The following is a 17,057-nucleotide window of genomic DNA, read 5'->3' as shown; positions in this document are numbered from 1 at the left end:
TATCTTAATCCTGAGGGGTCACTGCTGTGTCAGTTTCTTGCATTGTTGGGAACACTAAGCTCTAAGTTTACAAGAATTTCAGCAAAATAATTAAACACTAGGAAATGCCATTGCACTAAATATTATTCCGGTACATAATGCTTAATGTCTTTGAAAAAAAAACCCAAGTAGATGATATAGAGGATTACATTATTTGAATCAGAGGAATTGACCTCCTGTGTGTTTATTTTTATTTAGGCCAGTCAGTGCACTTTCTCTTCTTTCAGGATTAATATTTCAGAATTAAATATCAGATTCAGTGCAATAGTATATGCAATTCCAAATATGAACATACCCTCAGAGAGTGAGAATAGAGGGAAAGGTCAGATGATATCATCAGTTGCTAAGAACAACAGGCTGAGGAGAAGGGAATATTTCTTGGACAGGAGCCAGAAATTTGCACTGTGGTGAAAAATTTTTCAAGTTCTAAGTACGGTATTTCCATTTGGTAAGGATCTTTGAGGATTGCACCATCCAGCTTTCAGGGATTAAAAGCAACAGCAGCCTCAAGAATCTGGTTTGCCCATGTTGTTAGAAACGCTGGTTTTAGGCATCAAAGCAATGAGACCTATAAAGACACGATCAAATGGTTAATTAAGATATGTGTTTGCTCTCTTCCTTCATTTAGAGAATGAAAACACTCTGATGGGATATATTCTTGAATGGTGTGGCTATTATGTTATCTGCAATTATGTCACAAGATTTGATATTTCAAGTCTAGTCAGATACCTTTCAGGGTTTTTCAATACAAAAGCAGTTTAGCCCTCAATGTATCTAACTAAGTGAATTCATTGAGATGATATGTTGAAGATTAAAGAACTAAGTCTTACAATTATTGTAGTCATAAAACATGCTAGGTAATAAACTGAGAAACATTTTATAGAATGATTTAGCACCTTTGGTAGTCAGTGGGAAGAAACAAATGAGATTGGTCCTAATGGATTTTCCTTGGAAATCAAGGAAGTCAATGTGAGTTAGGTAATCAGTGTGAACAAGGCACACCACACTTAAACCCCTTAGCATGTCTGTAATGCAATGCAGATGCTTTGCAAGCATTTCTGAGGTAGCACTGCAGAGTGTGAGCTGTGTGTGAGCACATCCCAGTGTCTGAGCAGAGCAGGAGTGATGAGCTGCCAGATCCCGTGCCAGTTGTGCCAAGGGAAGCAGGGCACTGCAGGATGTGGCTCTGTGGAGGGGTCTGCGCTCCAGCTCTGTGGGCAGAGCAGCAGCTTGGGCATCACCACACATCTCTCCAGCCTGCAATGACAGGTATTCCCATGGTTTCCAAGCTTTATGCAAACTTCCAAACAGTAAAAATTCTATATATTCTCCACAGTGTTTATTTATTTCACACAGCATCTTTCAGTACTCTCACTGCCATTCCTATTGGCCGATCTTTTAAAAATTGTAACCTACTCAATTGCCAACTTTCATTATAATCCCAAATTTATAAATAAAAGAAAATGACTGTTTAAAAAAACAATCAAAGCACTTGGCTGACTATAGAGATGTGTTATTACAGATCTCTTTGTTTGCTGTGGAATTGCTTGTCTTTTCTTTCCAAATGCTAGTCTAATTTTCATAATAATGATTTTAGCTTTGCCTTCCTTTTTTAAAATAGCATTAAATTAAAAAATGAGTATGTTCCAGCGGTCAGATCTGTTGGTGGCAAAACATACGTAATTCTTAATGGGTGTATAACCTTGTTAAAGGCTGAGTGAAAACTAAATTATATCCTCACAAAGAGAAAAATAGTGCAGCTTGTTCCTGGCATAAATAGGGTGAGGAGAAAGGAGAGAAGTGAGCTATAAACAAATCTGTGCAATGGAGTTGGGCTTGGTGTCCAGCTGGAAAACTGTCCTGTGTACAGAAATGTCTGTGGGAATAGTGACTGATAGAAGTGAGTGATTGGCACAAGAGAGGCGGCTCTGGAAACCCTTGGAAAAGCAGGTTTTTCTATAGTCTGTGCTTCTCTGTATCCTTGGCTGAGGAAATAAATCAATGCACACTTCCCAAAGTGTATGACCATGGTTTTTCTAAATGGAAACGCAGCTTTGAACACCCCTGTGCCCAGGAGGGAGAAATTTTCTCCTGCTAATGAGTCGCACACAGCTAAAAGATTTGGAATTTGGTGTGCAGAAACCTGATTCTCAGGTGCTGGAAGATGAACTCCCACTGCAACAATGTAGATTTACATAAGGTGCCAACAAGTACTTAACTTCATCAGCAATAGAAAACAGTAATTGATATTTAAAAAAAATACAATTATAAATAATCATAGTAATTTCAGATTCCTATCTGTAGTTAATGCAAGTACATAAAATAGCACTGAGCTAAAAATATTTCTTTCCCAGAAACTTCAAAATGAGCTTAGCTGTGATGAGATTGGTCACTATTTTCAATGGAAAAGAGAAATAGGAGGAAATTTTAAAATAATAATTTAAAATTAACATTCCTGTCTTTACAGAAAAGAAGTGTTAAAAATTAAGTATGTGGACACCAAAACAAGTAACCTTAACTTTTAAATATGAAATCAAAGTTGACTGATTTACAAATGAATTCTAGATATGGATTTTCTTTTCAATGGCTCATCTGCTGTTTGGGGGTTTAGATGGTCACTAGTGGTGAAACCCTGAATTGCCCATATGATCTGGCCCGTGTGGAGGATGCCGGGTGCCAGTTTCCATCCCGGCAGTGAATGGTGCCCAGGCAGTGCCCCGGGCTGGGCAGGGCTGCTTTGGGCATTCTGTAACCACAGCTCCAGCTGGGCTCTGGAACCCCCCATGCACCACCTCACCCTGCTCCCAGGGAGGGTTTCATGGCAGGATACAGGGTAATTAATAACTGCAACACAGGACTAAACAACTTCCCAAGTAATGTTTGGGTTTTCTTTTTTTTTTTTTTTTTTGGCAGACTATTCACAAGCATCCAGAAACTCAGTGTTTAAAGGGACAGTCCAGCACCCAAGGAAATAATCAGTGTAATCATTGCTATGGCAACAATTTCTTCCAGATCAGTGGATAAAATGCTTGTTTCAGACTTGTGTCTATAACTTGTAAGTAGACTTTATTTATTCTCTGTTTTATTTCCTCCTCAATATTCCCAATCACCACAATGAAGCTTCTAAAGAGCACTTGTAAAGACCACAGCACAACAATTGGTGAAGCGAGTGGGTTCAACAATCTATATATTGACACAATGAATTCAATAGAAAACTAATTAATAATAATAAAAATAATAATATGATAGCACTTTGCCCTCTATGGCTTCTTTCATCAAAGAAACTCAAAGAGCTTTGCAAATATTAATTAAGCCTCAGAACACCCTGATAAGTATCTCTCTCTTCTCATCTTTTCCCTGTAACTAATATTAATTTCTGGATTACAATGAATCAGAACTACAAATCAAGAAAGACTGGAAGGTAAAAAATCCCCCCAGTACTGTTTTAAGGTTACCCACACAATCAAAGCCTGCATGGGTGAAACCAACTGCTGCACCTGATGCTCTGCAGAATAATCTGTGCACTGTGCCTGCACTTTCATTTGTGTGAGGTGTTTCTTTGGTCTACAGTGTGTGCAGCCATCCAGTCAGATTTTTTAAATCAACATATAATCCTTTCCTAATCAACTAAATGTATTGATTGTTCATACTACTACATTTACAGTCTAACACACAGATTTAGACAAAGTGGTTTTTTTCTTATTTTAAGAAAGTATTCCCCAAAGCTTAATAAAGAGTTCATATATTCTAGTGTGCAGAAGGCTGGTCTAGGATCTTGAGATCTAATCCTATTTGCAAATGGCTTGAATTGTAGCTTTGGAAAAATATTTTAATCTCATTACTTCAATTTCCTGCTTTGGAGAAGAGATAAATGGTATTTGTTTATATTCAGGGGTTTTAGAAGGATTATTTAAATGTAGTTTTAAAGACGGTGTGGCTCAGTGCACTGTCTCATAACAGGAACAAGGCAATTATCTGTTTATTCAGGCATTTATTTGTTATTCCCTAATTTTATGATCTTGGCCTGGTTGATCTGGGCCATTCTACAGAGGACAAGATTTTGGTGAGATTTTTTTCTACAGCCTTATCATCAGTTTCCATTTCCTGATCTCACTTTATTCACCTATTAAAATGCAATAATATTAATTATTTTCCAGTGCAAAGTCAAATCTTGTCCAGCTTTTAGCAGGTGCACAGTGTCATTCCCAAACACTGTTTTCTTTGGTTCTTGGAGTACCACTTCCTATTTCCTATTGTACCTCAAAATCCCTTTGTGGTTTTGGGCCCCACACCATATTTCAGTTGAATAACTGCTGCACCTGATCATCCCTACTGGCTTTTCACATGCAAGAGTGAGTTGGTATCATCTCTGAGTCTGATCTGCTGAAAGGAAGAATGTCTAAATTCAAATTATTCACAGAAAACTGTTTCTTCTGGTTTGTGCTGTTATTTCAGACAGCCAAATGATTTCTGCTCAAGTGAAGACAGAAGTGTGGTGCTACTGAAAAGCTTCGTGTGCTTGCTCAGGGCTCTGTGAAAGTCACTGGCTCGGCAAACGGGCTCTGCAGCATCACTCACATTCCTTCTCATCTTCTGACTTTTACACAGAATTTCATTTGCAGACTGAGCTTGAAGATCTTAAACTAAAGCTCTCTTGGACAGGGATGCAAGTGTGAGAGAGGTGAAGAGAGGTGAAGTGACCTTTAGGTAGCCTATTTCTCTGACAAATCCTTCTCACCCGTTGGAAAGCTGCAGGTTCTGACGCAGTTGTTTGCAGCAGCTCTTGTCGAGGAGTCGTGGTGTAAAGATGTTTGTCCAGGTTCTCCTGGGGACAATTTTAGAGAAACGTGGTATTGCTTAATTCTAATGAGCTATATGCAAATATTTGATTAGTCACCACAGAATAGAATTGTAGAGGGTCTTTTTAAACTCAGGAAAACGTTAGAAGATATCTTCCTACCTGTTCACAAGCCCAGAAAGGAGAGACTGTTCAGATGCCCGTCCAGTGCCTGAGTGTTTGCTTTTAGCCTCCTAAAATTTCTAAGTTCTGAGGGAAGTGAGGAGGCTGACTCTGAAAAATGCAGTTTAATAAGTCCTGTACTAGTGAATGCCCAAGGTGCTTGGGAGTAACTCTCTCTGTTTCACCCAGGGCACTCCAAACAGTGTCCTGACAATATCTCTCTTTCCAGTAATCCTTTGAGACATTTGGCTCCCTGACAGTGCTCTGAACTGTACAGAAACAGGTTGTTTAGAGAACATGGTCTAAATAGAACTTTTGGATATAATTCTCTGTGTTATGCTAACAAGGGGGTGGTCTAAGGAAAATATGAGCTGAAATCTATTCTGGTTACTACCAAGGACAAAAAAAATGGCAGATAAAAGCAGTTAGAAACGATTTTTAAAGTATTAAGATTATGTAAGTAAATGTTTTGTGTTTCATTAAGTCCACAAATTAGCAATAATTATCTTTTCAGGTGGCAATTTGTATTTGCTGAGATTACTGATTTGTATAAAATTAGGTACCTTTGTAATTCTCTCCAAGTTTGAGGCCCAGATGTGTGATACTAGGAATTTAAGCATATGTGCATACATTTAAAATTTTATTTCCCAAAAAGTGTAAAGCAAATAGTTCCAACAATTGTGCACTCTACATGAGTTCAAAGAGTGAATTTACAATTACATTCACTCAGAACTTGCATACTTCTTTGTAAACTTGTAAATCAAAAATCTTGTATGAGTACTGCATTTTCTTGAAACAGCTCTTAAAATTTGGAAAGTTTTTTAAAGAATCTTTTACATTCCAAGGATAAGGTAAAGGAAAAATTTCTTCATCAATTTATTTTACCGTAAAAAATAATCCTAGTTAGCTGTTGCAGACTGTTACCCCTTACACAGAAATCAATGTTATAACACAAACACCATGTCAGAAGTGGCATATTTAGCAGCCAAGTATGAATATAATATCCAGCTAGTGTCCTAGAGTAGTCCTCTATTTCCCATAATTTTGTTGATCCTATAAGATAACATAATATTTATTTATAGCACATATATAAAATTTCCTGGTTTGATTGAAGCACCTTAGCAGAGCCACCTTTCAGCAGTTCCTTCAGGTTTCATCACCGTGCTATTACTGTGGATTAATTAGCCTTTCCCAACAGAATGGTGGTGTTAGAATATGAATGAAGTCCTGCAGTGATCGCTTTCAAGTGTGGGATCACTGGGTTAATCTCTACATGAAACAGTTTGGTTACTGAATGGAAGATCTGCCATGTGGGCTAAAGCTGGCAAAGTCAATATATTTTAGGAGATTTAGTAAGACATACTCTTCAGAAGTAGCTTTACAAGAACTGTGTGGTCTGCAATAATTTAATAAATTGGAATTACTTTTATATTCAATTGGAGTGCAATTTTAGTTTCCATCCTTTCCATTTGCTGTATAACAAAGACCTCAAGTAATTGAGTGTAATCCTGGGCTGTCACCTTGGGAGCAGGCAGAGCAGGGAGGGTGCTGCTTCAAGCTGCCCTGATATATTCCAGCTGCTACAGAAACATTAATGGACCCCAGGTTATTAGCCTGTGGCTTCATTATCTTTTCTCTGGCAGAGAACAACAACCTGACACTGGGGCTCTACACAGTGCCCACACAGGGATCTGAATTTGGCATCAGTAGGGCCGGGTCAACTGGAGGAGCAGCCCTAAATCCCCTCCCTGCCACTGTTTGAGTTTTCAGTCAAACACTTGGCTTCCTGTCTGCTCACTGTCATGCTTGTCATCCTTGCTTACTGTTAATATTTTGTGCATCCTTCAAAATGTTAGTAACTGAATTCTTCCAACAAATGCCATGTGCCATGTCCTCTAATATTCTCACCTGAGTGATTTCACCCTGCTGACTGTCCCAGACTGGCAAAGGGGTTTGCACCTCTGTGCAGGGCACCTGAGAAGTGGCAGCAAGGGGGAAAGTGCTTCAATTGTATGTGTATTTTCCTCAGGGAGAGCTAAACTGCAGCTGGATGTGTGACTTGTGGCTGGAATGAAAGCAAAAGAAATGTGATCCTTGCATCAGAAAGGATGTGTGCACTTCTTGGTGGACAAGTATTCTCAGTGGGAACTTGCTAAATATTTCTTAGAACAATCATTTTTGTGTTTATTTTATTGTTAAGTGGTTATTGTCCTACCCAGGTGTACACCCTTCTTATTGCCAGAAGGACAAAACTCTATAGGGATTATTTCATTTCAAGTAAATATTTTTTGCTCTTACATTTGTCCACTGTTAAATCATAGTTCAACAGCAGTGACTGAAGTGGGTCATACTTGTTTTGCCTGACTTACAGGCAAATTTAACCAAATGGAGTCAAACATCTAACTCAAACATTATTTGGTTTACCTTCCACTTTGGGCTGTGAGAGAAACATGAGAGAGAAAAGGAGAAAACTGTGAAAAATATGAAAAAGTAAAGAGGGTGATGGAGGAGACTTTAGTACCTGCCTGCCTACCTTTGCATAGGTACAGAGGCTGAGGGCAATCACTAGCTATCAGTTCAGTAGCCTAGTGAGTAATATGTGGCAGAAATTGTGTTTCAGTCCTTTCAGTAGATGATATTTACTATTCAAGATATCAAAAGTCCTTTTTTTTTTTTTTTTTTTTTTCCTTTCACCTTAATGCATACTAGAAAGAAACACTAGCTGGAAGAGAAAAGTTGCCAGTTAGTAATAAATCTTGCTGTGGTTTCTAGCATCAAATTTTCATCTGCCCATGTCCTGCTTGCTGTCTCACATCTCCTTTCTTTACATCCACTTTCATTTGCAGGAGGATGAAGGTTTTCAATGGTGAATTAGATATGTTTCCTCTCCTGTAGTAGACAAAAGTGAGCAGAAATTCAAGCCTTCAGTCCTGCAGCTGCAAGAGGACATCTTTGCAGGTTCTTGTGCTCAAAAACTCCAGGGAGTTTTGGAAATGAGGCCTCTGCCCAGCTCCCTTCTGATAAAGCAGGGAAAAGCAAGAGGGCAGCCTGAGCTTTGGGAAGTGTCTGTGAGGATAGGGCTACACTTCAAAGGCTGACAGGATATGTGTAGCCAACATGCACAGTTGCTACAGTTTTTACAGCTACAGGGTAACAAAGATACCAAAAATATCCTGAGATATTTTTTCTGAGAATTGGCTTGTGTTAGAGCTAATTTCAGTACACCTGAAGCATTTCCATTTTTTTTTGTTTGTTTTATTGTCACTGAATGATTTCAGTAAATCTTCTGTTAAACATTTATTTTCCTTTTATGTTTTTCTCTAGCACAGAATAAAAACTGTTTACAGGAAGAAGTAGTGTCCTTACTTAATATGCAATGTGATTTAGTGCTTAGAGTACCTATTCTGTAATTGTGTATACACAGCTAAATATGTACTTCTCAGTAGGGCTTAACCTTCCATGAGCATATGCTGTAAATCTACAGTGTTTGCATAATGTTTATCCAACTTGGTAGAATTTTAAGGTTTAATTATATAGAAAACTTAATGTGTTCTTTAACGTGGTAGGTGTGGAGGGGCTCCTGAGATCAGCTGGAGAGCTCTTTGTCTTGTTCCTGAGGATGCTTTGAAGTGCAGCTAAGCAGGGGTGGCAGTTCTGCTTTGTGGTGCTACTGCCAGTTCTGCTGCTGCTCCTGCACCATCTCTAAACAATGTATTTTGAAAACTTACAGATCTCTTTTAAGTAGAGTTTTAGCCCTTCTGGATATTGTGAAATAAAAGTGGCATGAAATGATGCTTTTTATATTTTGTCTTCAGTTTCTTGATTATTGTACTGAAAGCAATCTGCAGATTTTAAATTTGAGCTGATGGATGAAACTGTACAGCTGAAGAGACACAGCACACGTGACAGTTTTGCAATGGGTTTGTTCATCTTCCTATGCTAAATGACTGAACATCAGCCAGTAGTGACATGGCATTACAGGTCTAGGTCTAGTGAGATATTCCCCGAGATACTGAGAGATGGGAGGTTTTTGGTAGGAATTATTGTACTATTAATCTGCAAATGTTATAGCAATAGGTCTAGTGTCTCTTCTTTGGGGACATATTAATTGTTCTATTTTAATTCATTGCGTGCCTCAGCCTAACCTACAGGATTTGGAAAGAATAAGAATGGATGTTTGCAAGTTTTATTATCTTCTTCTACATTGGCAGGTATCCTATAATGGAATTTTTTTTTCCGGTTGTCAGCAGCCTCAAACCTAAACTTGATTTTTAACATTTTCATTGGATGAAAATGCAATAGACAGGGAGAATATCTTGTCTGAAGGAAAGTTAAAAATTACTTCTGGAAAAAAAAAAGTTAATTCTGTAAGCAGAAGGAAAAAGCAGCAAAACTCTAGTAGGAATACTTGTTAAGGATAGTACTATCAGATTAAAAGGAAATTCTTAAAAAATTAATCTACTGACATGGAATTTCCGTGTACTGACTTCGCACAAAGAAAGAAGAAAAAATTTGTAACTTTCACCTGCTTTGGTGAAGGAACTTCATCATTTGTTATAATTTTTGATCTTTAGAACTTTATTTTTAACATTTTGTCCTGAAGTGCCTTAAGGACCATGAACAGAGATGTCTTATCTATAATGTTTCCCACAAGTCACTGTCACCATAAGATTGAAAGGATAACATTGTCCCCCCACCATACTATGTGCTGTTTGTGGCAGTCTATTTGGCATAGTGTGAAATGGAAATGAGGGAGCTCTGTAGCAGGTGTCTGCTGTTGTATGAAGGAGGGGAGGCCTTCAAAATCTCTTATCTGAAGCTCTGGAACTCTGGCAGGCTGATGAACTGAAGGAGGATGAAGCCACAGGCACAGCACAGGCAATAATCTTGTGCTCAGCTCTGCGTGTGCTGAGAAAATAGTGTGGCAAAATGCTGGACACAGATGGTGCAAGGAGGGAACTCTGTGGGCTCCTGGGGGCTCTGTTGGTCCATAAAGCAGCACATCTCATGGTACCCAGGCTCTGCCGTGATTCTTTAGGCATGCATTCCATTTCAAACAGACTTAGCGTCTGTATTTAGAATCAGGTAATTTTCATGTGCACAGAAAAGTAAAAAGACCCTTCAATTATCTTCTTAAGGCCTTTACTTAGGCTTTATGCTTTGCATATTGCATTTTCTCCAGAGAAATGCAATTCATTAATTACATCAGTAGCACTAGCACAAAATGAGTTATAAATTTGCACATTTAAAAATTGCATATTCAAATACGTAATATGGAAAACAATATTAACTCACAGTGTTTGATTAAAACTATGTTGCAGATTTATTTTAAGCCACTTTGAACAAATATTTAAAGACCTCTGTTAAAAACAAAATAACAGAATAACTTCTCATCATGAGAAGGAGTCACTGTAGTCTTGTTTTATAGAAATAGTAGAAGTGAGAAAACTGCTGGGTTGAGATAAAGACAGTTTAGCAGGTAAAGCAAAGCAAGGAACTAATTCCCTGCTTCCCCTGGGCAGGCAGGTGTTCAGGCATGCCCAGGAAAGCAGGGCTCGATCACATCTAAGGTTCCTTGGGGTAGCAAACACCTTTCTGTGCTGAGCTTGGCTCCAGGCAGTGTGGGACATGGCTGGGGCCAGCTGTCCTGGCTGTGCCCCCTCCCAGCTCCCTGCATCCCCAGCCTCCTCATGGTGGGGTGCTGCAAGAAGCACAAGGTCTGCTCAGCAATAACAAAAACGTCTCTTATATCATCACCACTGTGTTCAGCACAAATCTGAAGTAGTCCCATTGCCACTACTGTGAGGCAAAGTGACTCCACTGCAGCCGAAAGCAGCACACTCAAGGCTCCACTGAAAGAGCATTCTTGCAAACAGAAGGAGGGCATTGCATGCATATGTATAATGCGGATGATTCCCTGCTTCATGAAACAGAATAATCTGGAAAAAAACAGTGCAACAGGAGAGAGAGAAGATGATAAAGAAACAGGAAAGTGATCATATTTAAAACGATGTGGGTCATTTATAATTTAAGATAAATATAAATTTATTATTTTTAAGAATGTCTAATGTTGATGTGCTCTTTGGCTTTCTGTCTGTACAGACAGCTCTCATCTGACTTTTGATGCATTTCAAGTGGATACCTAAACCTTTCAATTTGCATCAAGAAAAACTATAGCACAATGACTTTATGGAGGCTGTAAAATATGTGTTTTATTCTTTCTTTTGAAAGAGTGCTCATCATTAAAGCTCTTCTTAGGGCTTTAAAGCAGATTGCTTGGGACATGAAACATGAGGTTTTAAGATGACATTGCTGTGCTGCAGAAAGTCTTTATAAAAGTGCAGGTGTAAGAAAAATTTGATCTGTTATTACCCTAACAAGTCACATTTGTCTGCTGGCTTTAAAGCTTCTTTTAATCACAGGTCATATTCTTTGATGTTCATGGTTACCTTTCATCCCTTTTCTCTTCTCTGCCTTCCTTACATGCCCAAACCATAATTCTCAGGGCTGCTAAATCCGCACGTCAGACATTTTTTATTTGTGTACTCAGAAATAGTTTTACAATTTTATCTTCATTGAAATACTGGCTTTAATATAAGTAATGACTGAACTATTGTTTTTAGCCTTTGTCTTTAAATATTTATCTCTATATACCTAAGGTTTGTTTTTATTGCTTGTTGGGTGATTTTGTTTCAGCTCAATACACTTCTAAAACAGCTATCAAAACCTTTTAATGACTTGCTAATTAAATACTAACTCCTCCAAAGCTTTAGAAAGGACCTGTATGTGGACTAAATTCTGCCATTTGGATTAGAGTTCTGTGTATGTCTTTTCCATGGCACTGGTGCTGATGCCTTTTCTTCTCCTTCTCAAGGGTCCATCCATCATACCTGGCATTCATAATCTCTTATTGCTCCCATTTCACTGGGATTAGTCTTAGAGCAAAATGCAGCCTAGCATAAAGTAGATCTCACTCCTCCTTCACCTGGCTGAGGATACATCCAGGCAGCAAATGAATCACTTTCACCATGATTCAGCATTAGAGGACTTGGATATTGTGCCACAAACCTGCCGGGGCTCATGGTCGAAGCAGTGATTTGATTTTGGAGTGTGTGGCACAAAGGCCAGCAGGGCAGATATCCAGTGTAGGAACAGAAAGCCACAATGCTTTGACTCTTACACCTAGTTTTTAGCAGCATCTATGCTGTAGTGTAAGGTGTGGACTAGGTGAGGGACTGTTAGAGCATTTTAAAGTGTCATCTCCTTTAATCCTTCTGTTGTAATCATCTCTAACAACAGGAGCCTTAGAAAGTAGCTGTGCATTAAGTGTTTATTGCAACAGAGCAGAAGTTATGCATTTCATTAAACTAGTAAAACTGGGCCCTACATTTGGATTGTACTGGCTCTGCAGATCTCGGATTCATTCAGTCAGAAGCATTTGGTACCAGGGATCAACTGATGAAAATTAGAGAAACAATAGGTGGCTCTGAGTTTTTCACTTCCTTCTTTCCTACCCAGTTAACAGCAAAATCCTACAATAATAGAGTGAGCTACAATGGCATCTAATGATTTTCTGAGAAGCAGGGAGTACACTTCAGCAGGGAACCAGAAGCCATGCCATACTGATGCTTTATATGCTAAAGTTTAAAAGCCAAAACCTCAGCAGTTGATGACTGAGACATGCTGGGGAATGAAGAAGTAGTCCTGCATTTCTTCACCAACTCATATTTTGCTAAAATTTATAACATTCTAATTTCAAAACACCAAATAAATACATGAAATGGGGAGATGTTTAGGCTGTTTATCCAAATGAGGATTATAGACTGCAGAAAGTTACTTCTTGGACACTATGTCAGATCCCTTGGTTATTTACTTGAACCACATTTCCTAGGCTATTATTTTCAGTAATTTTAAATTAAGAAGACTTCTTTTTTTTTTTTTAATACAAAGCATTAAACAAAACATATATTACAAGTTAATAATAATTAATTCTTTAAAAATTGCAAAACAAGCTATAGAGAAACAGAGTGACAGAAACGTCAGCCTTTCCACCGAGTTGCATTTCCCAGGCCACCTGGGAGTAGAGCTCAGCCAGCTGCAGCTTCCCTTTGGGCAGCAACCCGCAAAGAGTCACTCCTGCAGGCAGGGACTGGTCCCCACGTCACCCCCCAGGGCAGAGTCACTTCCTTACTCCTCAGGCACGTACCTTGTTGGATGGCTTTGGCATCCAGGTCGCCTGCAGAGGGTGGCAAATACATCCCAGGACACAGACAATCCTCTGCCCCCTGGGAAGGAGCAGGAGGCAGCACATGTAATCTTAGAGCATCCAAAATTATGCTGAATACTTGTGCAGCCAGGATCTGCCTGAAGTTGTCAGAGAAAACCAGATAACACCATGAAAAATGCTGAAAAAGAAAAGTCTACATTGGAGAGTACTGTTTAGTCACCTCTTATAAGCCTGGGCTTAATTGTATTACCTTTTGCTAGAAAGAGGTCAGACCCAGAATATTTACCCATGATATCATATAATTATGCCTTCCTTACAGGGGGAAAAAAAAAATCATCTTTCCTATCTAGCAATTTATATGCATTTGGAAAATGTCACATTCCCCCCAGTACATTCCTCCATTTATCCACACTGAAGTTCTCCATCTGTGTATCAATACCATTATGAAAAGATTTCTCTCAGTAAAGCCAGACGTGTTTGAATGCATTTTGTAAATGTGGGATGGGGGTTTTTGCCTTCTTTCTTCTACCTTCTTCTGGGCATAAGAAATACACACAACTATTAAAAAATAGGTCCCTATGTATTATCTACAACAAATGTTTGCTGTTTTATTAGAATGGAATAATATATTGAAATGTTAAAATATATTTATGCCTATTCTGATGCATAAGATTGTAAAGAAGCTGAGGCTTTTTTCCTCTGTAAAAAGTTTGTTTTTTGTTTGGTTTTTTTTTTTTTTATTTTGCTTTGGTGGTTGCCAAATACAAGTTTTAAGTGTTTTATGAGACCAGTCTACAGCAAGAACTTGTACTCTTAATACAGGTGATTTTGTTCTAGCTATTAAAAACATTTATAATATTTATTAATTATCTGTCTTGGATGTGAAAAGAGCAGTTACAGTTTTGTGTTGAAAAAAAAAAAGGAGATTTTTTCATTTGTTCAGCTTTTCTGTGAAATATATCTTAGTTCCTACTTCTCAAGCTTTGAAGAAAAAAATCTGAGGGGTCTGGGGAACATAAGGTAAATAAGACTGCCACGTTGACAATAATTTTTAATATCTTCATATTCTCATGGGTATTGAATAATTTTGAATTGCAGGAATTTCTGTGCATAACTTCTTATACATGATATTGGTAACATAACCCTAAATTTTAGTAACAGATGTATTGATGCAGTTTGGATGATGATGAGCTATTCTGAAGAAAATGACAGGTGTGCTTCATGCCTGCTGCAGAAAGAGTATGTGGTGTTTGTTGGTAGAAAGCAAATAGCCATATGGTATCTCAAATACGTTTCTTATACAAGGACATTCTTTGAGAGATGAAAATCTGTAGGATTGACACGTTGGCATGCTGTGTTAATAACTCTTTCACAGCTCTTATTATTTATCCTAGATAGGTAAGCCTTTTGCATCAGTTTCTTTATTTGCAAAAGAATTATATCTAATTATCTGGTTAGACTTAATAACAGAGAGAAAAATGCAACCCAAATTTAAATACCTTGCAATTAAACAAAAGACACTATTTGGGTTTTGATATTTATCAATTTGTAAAATTGATAAAATTGTGTCATCAACACTTCAGTACATTCCTAGCTGTATCTATTTGTTTCTGGGTAGATTCTTGAAGCTTTTTGCAACTAATGAAGTGCATTACTTGCAGGAAGATTTATTTCATTGTTTCACTCTTAAACATCCAGCAACACAATAAAACCAGAGAGGAATGAAGCGTAGCCAGGCCTGAGAGAGTAGTTGAGGTACTTGCATGTGGGAGACCTGAGCTCTGTAACTTTTGTTCTCCCTTGAATTCCCAAAGGGTGCCCTGCCCATCAGCCACTGGAGCTACTCAACTTCCCAAGTAACCCCAGGAGTCACACAGCTCTCCCAACCACTACTGCATTTAATTTCATTCCAGCAAAATTCTCCCTTCCCTGAACAAGTGGGGAATATGCTGCAGGCCTTTACAAAAACACAACAAAAAATTGTTAGAGAGGTCTAATTCCTTGGATGGGATTAGAGCTGACTCCTTTTTTTGTGAGTGGTCTTGTGATCTGGGAACAAGAGCTTCGTTGTACTTCATCTGTGTTAGATGTTTCTTGAGCCACAGTTGCAAATGTGTAGGTCAGGGAATAAACCCAACCATGCTTTATTTAAGATCCCTGCACACATCAGAGGGGCCCATTAACACCACCTGGTACATTAATGAAGTGTAAAATTGAAGATGTGAATGTTTGTAAACTGAAGGATCACTGAAGTTCTTATAGCAACAGTTTTTATTTTTCTAGTTTTCTTTCTTCTAGGTAATGGGAGCAGTGAAATGCATTTCAGAATTAAAAATGAAGATAAATATACAGTAAATATGAAGTGGAAATAACTTTATAAAAATACTGAAATAGAAATACGATTAAAAGTCAGGACATTGTCTACTTAGATCACTTATAAGTGGTGATTTTGGAGAAAGAACTTTGAAATTTAAAGCATTATACATGCTTAGGTTTATCCTTTTAAATTTCTTTAAAAGTTTGTGGGGAGATCGAAAGCTTCATCTCAGGTAATCTGAAAGGTCTTAACATTGTGCTTTAATGTTGCATCACTGACACAGTAAAACTATAAATTTCACTCCTATGTCTTTTCAAATAGGAGTTGGCTTTTTGTCATAGGATTTTTCCTTTCAAGAAGTAGTAGATGTCAACAAATGAATTAAATGTTTTCAAATGTTCACTTAAAAAAATCCCAACAGATGTTTTTACATATATCCATATGTAAAAATTTCATTTCAAGAAATTCAGACAATGAGGGGGTAAAGGCAGAAAGAAATGTGAAATGCTCACATACTTGTGAGCTCAGCTTCTTAAACAGCCAGTACATTGGTTTCCATTGCAAACATGGGAATTACTGTCCTGCTTCTGTTGACAAGGGTATTCTGTTGACATTATCTGCTGATGGTATCAGTCTTTCTTTTCTGTGCTCATCTATGGAAATCAAATTTGCTGCACCTGCTGGCATGGGCAAGAGGTTAGAACACAAGTGTATTCTCTGAGCCCTCTGGAGGATTGTAGCTCTGCTTACAGTCTGTGGTGTCTGCTAACTGGGCTGATCACTGACTGATACATTTGCTCATGGGGGAAGAAAATGAAAAGCCAGATTTCTTCAACTGAATTGGAATAGTGAAGGTTATTGTCCATTTTCATCTTAGGAAATGGGGATGAATGTGACACTTTAGGCTGAATTGGGAAGAGGGAAGGTTAATGCTTGGAAACAAAAGGAAATGGAGCAGCAAATTTGGTTTAACCTTCATTTGCGTTACATATTTGCTTGGTTTTTAGAAATTCTTCTATTCACATTTAGTTATTTTGTCCTGAAATAGAAAAATTATTTCATACATGGACTTGATGTGTCCAAAAGAGGGACAAGAGAATCCTGTTTTATGAAAGTGTATTTGCTTCTGATCCTACTTAAATGAATGTCACCCTTGGCTTGGTGTGCCAGAAGTCACATTCTCCAGTCGTACTGACTGTGAACCTGCTCTGCCTTTCTCAAAGCTAGTGAGGAGCTACTCTGTTTGCTATTAATACTTATAGCAGGCAATGATATGATTTTAATAGTGATTATTTTGAGCATAAATAGCTGATTTCAAAATTAATTAGATCCTGTGATCATTCTTTCAACCTTTGAAAATCTTGGTACTAAATGAAAGACATTCAGCAACTTACCATCTATTTTCTGGAAGCCAGTTTTATCACTTAGCATAATGTTTTGGTCAGTATGTGTAATCTGTGTAAATAAAGGGAAATAAATACATTCAAAATGGTGATAGTCTAAGCCTGAATAAT

Source organism: Taeniopygia guttata, chromosome 8 (genome assembly GCF_048771995.1).
Source record: "Taeniopygia guttata chromosome 8, bTaeGut7.mat, whole genome shotgun sequence".
Lineage (NCBI taxonomy): Eukaryota > Metazoa > Chordata > Aves > Passeriformes > Estrildidae > Taeniopygia > Taeniopygia guttata.
This window is presented reverse-complemented; position numbering follows the sequence as displayed.